Here is a 10,861-nt window from a genome sequence, read left to right as displayed (position 1 = left end):
CGGTCTTTTTTTTTTAGTTTTATTCATTTCAAATGGGCCGGATCCGGCCCGCGGGCCGTAGTTTGCCCACGGCTGGTCTGGACAGACGCTGGCTCTGGAGTGTGTTCCCTGTGACCAAAAGTCCCTCAGGACCACCAGCCCTTTGCTCTTTCCTGGCCACAGTCCCTGCCGACATTCATTTTTGCTTTTCACCCCCTAGCTGCTCTCATAGCCCCCAGGGCAGGAGCAAAGGGGTGGTCTGGCCCCTCGCCCAGAGATCCAGCCCTGGGCCACCCCTCGACTCTAAGTGGTGCCTTAAACACAGGTGTGCCCATATTTCGTGGTGCACACTTAGAGCGCCCGGAGACTTCCACCATCTGCTCCAGACACATGTCCCAATTCTGTGTTCTCTCAAAGGAACAGACCAAAAGCAGCCCCCAGAGCCAGGAAGAAACGGAGGTGCCTCCCCAGAAATCCACATGTGAAGGGGCCTGACATTCCCCGACCTGCCCAGGAGGAAGACGGTTCTGCCCTGGGCCGGACCCCAGCCTACCACCTGCCGGGGCCCTGACCCCCCGCTGGACTGAGCCTGCAGGGTTCCAAGGTGACCCTCAAGACTGGCTAGGACTCAAGACCCCAATACCTCTCAGGGTGCCGGGCGGATCAAGGTCTGTGGGCTGTGCCCAACGGCGGCCCAGCGGCAGTGTGGTGAATGGAGCCGGACGCTTCCCTAAGGCTGGGGCAGGGGCTGGGGCCAGTCCAGGAGGACCCCTCTAGATTTGCTCCTGGGCAGCACACCCCTTGGGGGGGGACCCCCTACCCCACTGGGAGCGCCAGTATCCTGGAGAATGGATGGGGACACAGAGGCTCTCTAAGTACAGACGGCTGGGGCAGCCCCGCAGCACGGCTTGGATAAGTGCGGTTGGAACCCCGGGAGGTGGCCAAGGGGGTTGGAACCCCGGGAGGTGGCCAAGGGGGACTGTACATACAGGCGGGTCAGCGGGTGCAGCGTCTGTGCGCAGAAGTCGCAGCCGTCCCTCTCCTGGGCAGAGACCCAGCTACGGACTGCAGGGAGGGTGACAGACCAGGGCCCTGACCTACCCCGTCAGAAAGCGGCTGGTCGCAGGCTTCGGCCCTACTGGTCACAGTAACCCAGCCCGGCCCAGGCCCGGGGCGCTCACTTGCACACGAAGACCATGAAGCACCAGCGCAGGGTCACGTGGATGGCGTAGACCAGCAGCTCGCTGAGCAGGCGGAAGTCCCCGCGCCTGCGGCCCAGCAGCAGCAGCAGGTAGCAGGAGGTGCTGCAGCCAGCACGGCCGACCGGCCATGAGGAGGCTGCAGCTGAAGTAGAGCAGGAAGCGAATGAAGCCATAGAGCCAGCGCGCGTGCAGGTACACTTCCAAGTTGTACTGGGTGCGCGCCAGGCGGGAGGTGCAGAGGGGCCCGCAGGCCGCGTGCAGACAGGTGGCGTGCGGGCCCGGGAAGGAGCGCACCCACCTCGGGATGGGCATGACCTGCATTGGGGCCTCGGTGCTAGCTGGTGGTGGTGGTCAGCATCGTGGGCACTTAGGCCTGCGAGCCCGCAGCTGAGCCGCGGGGGAGGCGTGGGCCATGGCCAGTAGGTGATGGCAGCCGCCAGCTGGTGTGTCAGCAGGACCCAGGGCCTGCAGGCTCAGCCACGAGGAGAGAAGCAGCAGCAAGTGGCTCTGGTTTACGTAGTAACTGCCCTTTGAAGGTTGTCTACATCTTCGACGTGTCTCGGCCTCGTGTATGTCGCTGGCCTCTATGCTTATTTTGAAACACCAGGACAAAGGTCTGAAAGAATAAAAAAATTTTTTCTTTTATGGGCTATAGCTATACTGACATATTAAAAACCACTTGAAAAGACACGGGGAACCTTAAATGCTTTTTACTAAGTAAAAGAAGCCAATCTGAAAAGGCTACATACATGCTGGATGATTCCAAGTATATGACTTTCTAGAAAAGGCAGAACTATGGAAATAGCAAAACTATCAGTGGTTGTCAGGGGTTGGTGGGGAGAGTGGGGAGGGTAAGATGAATAGGTCTTTAGGGCAGTGAAAATACTATAAAAATAGGTGCATGTTATTGTTAACTAGTCCAAACCCACAGAATGTACAACACCAGGAGTGAACCTATGGGTTTTGGGTAATAATGATGTGTCTATGTAGGTTCATTAACCTACATGAGTGTATCCCTTATGGAGGATGTTGATAATGGGGGAGACTATGTGTATTTGAGGGCTATGTGGGAATTCTTCCAACCTTCCACCCAATTTTGCTGTGAACCTAAAACTATTCTGAAAAGGTCATCTTTATAATAATAATTAAAAAGAAACACACACAAGCCCAACTTATTTCTTTTCCAACCTGAAATTATCTGTCTGTAGCACAGAACCGCTGGTATGAAAGAAAAAGAAAAATGTGTGGAAAACATAAAATTTGGCTTTCCAGATCAAATAGGCAAACATTCACTTTAGGGGATAATGAAATTAGAAAGATTTATTATTTCTATTTATGAAGTTCCAACTCAGTAGAAATGAAAGATTTTGTTAGCCAAATTAAACTTCAATCAAGATGCAATAAATATATTTTTTAAATTTAATATTCAAGTAGGTAATATTTAAGTAGGTTTGTAGGGTTCTAAAGTCAAAACTACACATCTGCTATCCCCATTCCCTCTACCTTATCTCCTCCCCTCTATAGGTAATCATTAAAAACAATTTTCTTTTAGTTTTTGGATTATCCTTTCTTTTTTTCAAATATAAACAAGCAAGTATATTTTATATTTCTTCCCTCCCCCTTTCTCACTAAAAGGTAACAATACATCCTGTTGATTGTGCCATGTGGTTGAGATAGCGCCCATTCTTTTGTTTCAGTGGCATGGCACTCACTCCACGGTGTAGACACCACGGTTTATTCAGCCAGTGTCTTGATGATGATCATTTGGGTTGTTTCCAGGCTTTTGCTATTATGCTTAATGCTGCAATGCGTCACCATGAAATTGCAGTAGATTTAAGGTGCAAACTCTGAACATTCCTTGGCATCTGAATAAGTCTGTCCTTTCTTTGGCAAGGCAAGCTAGTAGCTATGGCTTACGTAACCGATCCAGGACTGTATGTGAAGAAATTCCGTTTGGACTACCTGTTGGTTTGAATCCCTTTGAAAGTGTTCACTTTTCTAGGCTCCTAAACTATTTTGGAAACAAGTCCTTGATAGTAAATGCCATTTCTTATTAACCGTTATATATAAATATTGAATTGCTTAATACCTGCAACCAAATTGTTTAACTATCTTTACCTAGTATTTCTGGGGTTTTTCTATTTCATTGTGTCAACTCTGTGAACAGTCTTTCACTTGTTCAAGTGTGGGAATTTGGCGGCTAACAAAATTTACCAAGTCAAATGTCAGGTATTTGGAGTTTGACAGAGCCCTTAGATATATTTTGCAAAACTTTCAAATGTCTTGAGTTTTTTATAAACATTTATATTTTTAGCTTTGCACACGTTATTTGTGTTTACTGAAGAAACATTAGGAAGTCCAGACAAGCAGAATAAAACAACTGCCTGTAAACCCAACCTCCAGAGATAACCAATATTAGCATTTGGATGCATATCCTTTTCGACTTTTTCAATGAACATAAACAGCCTCCCCCGCCCCTAACACACATGCATATGTAATTTCTCCCTCTCTTATTCTAGCGGGGTAGAGGGTAGGGCACAAGTAGGTTTATAGTTGTGAGTATGTAAAACACAGAGTTCATTCTTGTATTATGTATTAATTATTGTAGTATTTTCCGTATGAACAACTGTAAACCTATACTTGCCCCATCTTGTATATGTCTCTCAAGGGAAATCTCATCTTTTCTATTTATTAGAATTTATCCTTTCACTTTGCTGTTTGCCTTACACACCACATAGATTTTTTTCCTGTTTCCCCATAAAAGTTAACTCTTTGTATTTCTCTCTGTATTGTTTATCTTAGGAGTGGAAAATCAAATTGTGTTTTTCTTTCCGGACACATAAACTGAAAGTCCCCAAGATTTGTTTTCCATGGTTTTCTAAGTCCTTGACCTTCCCTCTGTGTGTTTGCCCAGGGGCAGTTTACTGACTCCTGAAGGGAAACAAGTATATGAGACAGGTGTCCTTGGAGAGGTTGGTTATGCAGAAATGAAAGCCAAGCAGCTTCTCCCTGATCATTGTTCTGCTATTCGAAAGATTTCTTGGAAAAAAAGAATTCTTGCAAGGGCTTTCTGTGATCATGATTGCCTGTATCTTACCCTAACTACTAACACTGAACATCTAATTAAAACCTGAAAAGTTAGATATTTGCATGTTCTAGCATCATGTACCAGAAATAATATTTGATACTGAATTGAACTTGAAACTTTCTATATGGATGAATTTTGACATTTTGCACACCAGAGTTGTCTGTAGGGGGTGCAGGAGGGGCATTTTCCCTGGCCATGGGTCATTGGAATCAAGGGCCACATTAAAGTAATTTTTTTATGCTTTGTTACTATTTTTTAGGGAGACATATGAAAAAATAAAACTACCCAATTATTTATTTAACAAGAGGAAACAGAAAACTTTCATAGTACGTTAAGATTTAAAATATGCTTTTGTGTCATGTTATAGTCAGTTAAACAGGGCAGTGAAAGGATGGTGAGATAGATGTAGACAGAAGTGGAGAGTAGACCAGGAAAAGTGAAGAGGACAGAGAAGAAGGGCAAAGGCTGGGAGACGTCATCTAAACACCATCCCCCCCAAAGTGGGAGAGGAACACATGCAAAGAAAAGACACTGCTTAAGAAAGTCGTTTGGACTCACGGACCACAGGTTGGCGACCGCTGGTTTGGAGAGCACTCTGACAATGTCTATCAGATGTTTAAGTTCCTAACTCTTTAAACCAGCAGCAGTTTTCTGCAGTAGCAGTGCTGGGTATCTATACACAGAACTACTCATGGCAGCATGCAAGGATGTTTACTGCAACAAGTTTATAACAGCAAAAAAACTATAGGCAATTTAAATGTTGAGCAGTAAGAAACTGGTTAAATTGCCGAGGCCGGTTTGGCTCAGTGGATAGAGCGTCGGCCTGCGGACTGAAAGGTCCCAGGTTCGATTCCGGTCGGGGGCATGTACCTGGGTTGCGGGCATATCCCCAGTAGGAGATGTGCAGGAGGCAGCTGATCGATGTTTCTCTCTCATCGATGTTTCTGACTCTCTATCTCTCTCTCTTCCTCTCTGTAAAAAATCAATAAAATATATTTAAAAAAAAAAAAAAAAAAAAAAAAAGAAACTGGTTAAATAATAAGAGTTCACTCATTCAGTGGAATTCTAGGCCATCACAAGAATAAGGTAGATTTATACACATATGCAATAAAGTGCAAGAACCATGTTTCATAACATGATGTGTAGTATAAAACCAATTTTGTAAAAAACAAAAGTATGTCAAAAACTATCAGTATGCTGATAGTTTTGGATGGGAAACTTTGAATCGTTACAATGATATTTATTCATTTTTTGAGAAGATGAAATAATGTATGTGTCTAAATGCCTACAGAAGAGATTTCACAACTGGGATTGAGTTGTTCTGAGTTCCAGAAGAACCCAAACAAATTCAGTTTAGGACTGAGCCAAGCCTGCAGCTTTCTGTCTACCATTTCGAGTGGACACCATAGAGCCCAGACCTAGGTAATTCTGTGTGTGGATATTAACAGACAATTTTTGTTAAAATTGTGGGATTTTTGGGTGAACCTCTGGAAGAAAGGATATTTCCTCATTTATAATTTAGGGATAATAATAATCCTTGCTTTGAAAGATTATTTAGAGTGTTAAATGTAGTCATATATAGAAAACGTGGTCAGGATTCATAAACCGTCTTCACTATTGTTACTAATGTTTTAGAGAGATCCAGAATGAAATTCCCATTTTTCTAGGCCTTTATTTTATTTATATATGCTTCCTACCCATGTAGCATAGAAAGCAATTTGATATATGGAATTGGAGGTAGACAAAATCATCTAAGATTTCATACTTGGCCATTATAGCTTATGTGATGCATCTATATGAAAAAGCATATTTTGCTCATTTTTTTCTCCTCTCTCATCGAGGCTCAAGTACTTATGTGACAATTTGTATTAGTCACTAAGGCGGCCCTGAACAGGTATCTGCTCGTCTCCTGAATATAGACATTTAATTTTTAAATGCCTTACACCATTTTGGGACATTTAAATTTTTTTTTAATGAAGCAACTTTTGACACATTAAGTTTATTCCAAGAGATGATATTAGGCCATGTCATGTGCCTGTTCCCTTGAGTAGATTTAATGTACTTCCACATTCTTAAAACGTTTTTATAATAGCTTCATAATTACAAGTGATGTTTCTGAAATGTGTTGCCTTCTCAAAAAAGAATGACTCTGACTTGCAGTGTTCGTGAATTTTGCTAGTTCCTTAATGCATTAGCTTCACCAGCTTGTGGGAAGAAAAGGTCAAGCTACACAAATAGCCAGGTCAGGGCAGACGTGATGAAAGCCAGGCAGAGTCGACACATGGTCATCATGCATGGCCGGGAGGAGGCTGCTGTTCTTGGTCATATTGGGAAATCATGAAAAAACAAAACAGTATTAAATCAACACATGAAATGCAGAGAAGATGGTAAAATATGGTTTCCATTTCTAATTTAAACATTTTTTTGTTAACCATCACCCAAGGATATTTTTCCATTGATTTTTAGAGAGAGTGAATGCTGGGGTCCTGCCCCAGCAGGTCCAGGGGTCCCCAAAGGTGTGGACGGAGTCGGCGAAGAAGGAATGACACAGAGACAGCGTTCAGTTGATCAGCAGCCTAGCCAGGATCTCTAGCCAAGTTCTGGTCAGGATCTCCAGCGAAGTTCTGGTTAGGATCTCCAGCCAGGTTCTGTGTCCATGTTCTCTTGCTAGGTTCTCCAGCCAGGTTCTGTAGCCATGTTCCCTCGCTAGGTTCTCCAGCCAGGTTCTGTCCAGGTTCTCCAGCCAGGTTCAGTCACCAGGATCTAGTCAGGTTCTCTTGCCATGTTCTATCCAGGTTCTGTAGCCAGGTTCTGTCTCTAGGTTCTGTGGCCAGTTTCTGTCCAGGATCTTTTGCCATGTTCTCTCGCTAGGTTCTGTGGCCAGTTTCTGTCCAGGATCTTTTGCCATGTTCTCTCCAGCGAAGTTCTTCTGTCTCTAGGTTCTGTGTAGGTTCTGTGTCTAGGTTCTGTGTCCTGTTGTCTTGTTACATCTGTATTTATATCAGTTGATTCCAATCCTATCAATCTCTATTCCAAAGGTTGGGGCGTTTCTTATCTCCATTCCAGGGAGTAAAGATTATGTAGCTTAAGCATGATTGTTCATAGTTAAAGTGATTAGTTACCCGCCTGGCACTTAGTTAAGGGGTTTTATTCCCTCCCTAACTTTAGGGGAAAATCCCTACCTGGGGAAACAACCTTTCTCAGAGAGGTGACCTTGGTTAAAACACATAGTGCCAAGAAGGTGAGCAAACATATTAAGAACAGTATGCCATATATGCCAGGTCCCTTGAAACAGCAAGGATGGACCGGCTCCCGGCAAATGAAAGGGAGGGAGGGAGACAGAGAAAGCATCGATGTGAGATGTGAGAGAGAGATATCGATTGGTTGCCTCCTGCATGCACCCCAACCTGGGCCACGGATGAAGCCTGCACCTGAGGTCCGTGCCTTTGACCAGAATTGAACCTGAGTACCCAATGCTCTATCCACTGAGCAAAATGAACTAGGGCAGTATGGGTCCCATTTTTAGAAGCGTGTTTCCTTACCAGCTCCAGGGTCCTATTCCTGTCCCTGTGGGGCCCCATTTTGGTGTAGTCACCTTAGTCCTCGACCCTGGCCAGGCTTCTGATTGGCTTGTTTGTGTGAACGTGGATGTCCTGCCTGTTCATGAACTTGAGACATGCTCAGGTATAGATGTGGCCCAGCAGGTGTGTGTGAGCGTTCTCACGATGCTGCCTGTGTCCTTCTGCAAGAGCCGCCAGCTCCTTCTCTCTTGTTTGTTGCCCCCTGAGGTGCCCTGGCAGCTTGAGGCTTGAAGCAGGCACCCTGGACAGCAGTTTCCAGGACAGCTCAGTTCCTCAGGCAGTGAAGGTCATGTCATAACTGACTAATTCATTCTCTTTTATTTAGAAAATTAGAGAAGTTTTTATTGAAGTAAAATACCTTACAACAGGACTTTTGATCTAAGCTGTCTCTTAATCTTGTGTTTGATAAATAATTAGTGGCTCACAGCTCACACTATTCAACAATTACTAATGCCTCATTTGCATGTGAAATTAATATTCCATATGGTTGGTCCAGTCATTTAAGCCTAAGCCAACAGGAAGAGGCATGTTGCTTTGAGCAGAAGTTTGGGTTGCAATGGATTGAACTATTGGCTCAGTATCAGTACTTTGGTGTTCTCATGGCCAGTGCTGGAGGCATGCAACAAGGCAAATATTTTGTTTTGGGGTGGTTCCTTTGCAATAATAGACTTGTTCTGGATATAAGGTGTCATGAAGACCATTCTATCATTCAACAAATAATTTTTAGATTCTTATTGTGTACATACCACTGTGCCAGAGCACCAACCATTCTAATGGTTCTTAGCCAAGCAGTAAAAAAAATAAAAATAAAAATTTTAACTCCACTTTAATATGGAATTGTTTTCTAGATCCCAAGCACAGACTATGGTCAATGTTTTGAAACTCTAAGGGTTCCTTGACATTTGTCAGCATTTTATAGTGAGCCACCTAACTGAAAGGTTTTTCCCTGAATCTTTGGTTCATCATCAATTATGTTTATCAATTATGACTAAGTTCATCATCTGTATTCTGTTAATAAGCAAAGAATATTTTGTAGGGAGTTCCAAAGCTCATTTTTATTAATATAAGAATATGAAGATTAATATTTGTTCCTTGCCATATTGCAGTGAACTTTCATAAATATTTTAAGAATAGAATCTGACAGCTTGGGAAGTGTGTCAGAGAAACTCCAGCTTGAGTGTCCTGCCAATAGTGTCCTTAAATGATACTGCTATTATTTTCCTTCTTTTGGTGGTGTTATTGAGGAGGACACTTCTAGTTCAGATATGGGCCATGTACCAAACAAGATAGGCAATATTTTGTTATGATAACTGTAGGGTTAATTTTTCCTTTACCCTCTGAGTTCTTGGTTGGGACCCCTGTAATAAGAGATAAGTTAACATGAGAAAAACAAACATGTTTATTAACCAACATGTATAGCTTATGTATACACGGAGATGCTCAGGGAAAATGAGCAATATAATTACACTAGAGGCCTGGTGCACAAAAATTTGTGCACTGGGGGGGGGGGGGAGGGGGGCCCCTCAGCCTGGCCTGTGCCCTCTCGCCTGGGACCCCTCAGGAGATAACGACCTGCTTGCTGGCTTAGGCCTGCTCCCGGGTGGCAGAGGGCAGGCCCAATCCCTAGGTGCAGCCCCTGGTCCGGCTCAGAGCAGGGCCGATTGGGGAGTTGGGGCGCCGTCCCCTGTCATACACAGAGCAGGGTGATCGGGAGGTTGTGATTCCACCCTCAGTCACGCTCAGGGTAGGGCCGATTGGGGGGTTGGGGCACCATCCCCTGTCACACTCAAGGCAGGGTCGATGGGGAGGTTGCAGCGCCACCCCCTGTCACGCACAGAGCAGGGCCAATCAGGGGGTTGGGGCATTTCCCCCTGTCACTCACAGAGCAGGGCCCATCAGGGGGGTTGGGGCTCTGTACCCTGTCATGCACAGAGTAGGGTCAATCAGGGGGTTGGGGTGCTGCCACTCTCACACTCAGGGCAGGGCCGATGGGGAGGTTATGGCTCTACCCTGTCACACACAGAGCAAGGCCCATGGGGGGGTTGGGGCACCGCACCCTGTTACACACAGAGCAGGGCCGATCAGGGGGTTTGGGCAGTGCCCCCTGTCACGCTGATCCCGGTGCCGGAAGGCCTCACGGCTCTGCTGATCCCGGTGCTGGGAGGCATATTACCCTTTTACTATATAGGGTAGAGGCCTGGTGCATGGGTGGGTGCTGGCTGGTTTGCCCTGAAGGGTGTCCTGGATCGGGGTGGGGGTCCCCACTGGGGTGCCTGGCCAGCCTGGGTGAGGGAATGATCGCTGTTTGCAGTTGCTCACACATCCTTCAGGGTGGGGGTCCCCACTGGGGTGCCTGGCCAGCCTGGGTTAGGGGATGATGGCTGTTTGCAGCTGGTCACACACCCTTCAGAGTGGGGATCCCCACTGGGGTGCCTGGCCAGTCTGGGTGAGGAGCTGAGGGCTGTTTTCAGGCTGGGGGTGACTGAAGCTCCCAACTGTTCCTTTTTTTCTTTTTTATTCTGGGCCAGCTTTAGCTTTGAGGCTTGGCTCCAGCTCTTAGGCCTCCGCTGCTGAAAGTAGGTTTCTGGCCTTTGCTTACAATGTTGCGATCCTGCTGGCTGAAGCCCGTCAGGTTTCTGGGGTTTTGTTTAGCTTCTATGTTTGTTACATAGTTGCTTGCAGCTCAGAGGCCTGCAGCGGCGGGCAGGGAACGTTGGAGTCCTCCGTCACTGAAGCAAGCAAGCCTCATGTTAGTTTCAAGCTGCCTGGCTGCCAGCTACCATCTTGGCTGACAGTTAATTTGCATATCGCCCTGATTAGCCAATGGGAAGAGTAGCGGTCGTACGCCAATTACCATGTTTCTCTTTTATTAGATAGAATGGGTCCTTTACAGTAGGAGAGGAAGGTGGGAGAGGAGGTCAGAGAAATGGCAGCATGAGCAAGACTTGGGCTGATTTGCTGGCTTTGAAGATGGAGGGAGGGGCCATAAGCCAAGGACTGTGAGTGGGCTC

General features: G+C 45.8%; 1 pseudogene; it reads right to left on the bottom strand.

The window, feature by feature from the left end:
- Positions 1-1,156: 1,156 nt before the first annotated feature.
- Positions 1,157-1,520, bottom strand: LOC118668583 (annotated as a pseudogene).
- Between the last annotated feature and the right edge of the window lie 9,341 nt (positions 1,521-10,861).

The sequence above is a fragment of the Myotis myotis genome, unplaced genomic scaffold, assembly GCF_014108235.1.
Source record: "Myotis myotis isolate mMyoMyo1 unplaced genomic scaffold, mMyoMyo1.p scaffold_m19_p_13, whole genome shotgun sequence".
Lineage (NCBI taxonomy): Eukaryota > Metazoa > Chordata > Mammalia > Chiroptera > Vespertilionidae > Myotis > Myotis myotis.
The sequence above is the reverse complement of the archived record's forward strand: the minus strand, read 5'-3'. Positions and strand labels throughout refer to the sequence as shown.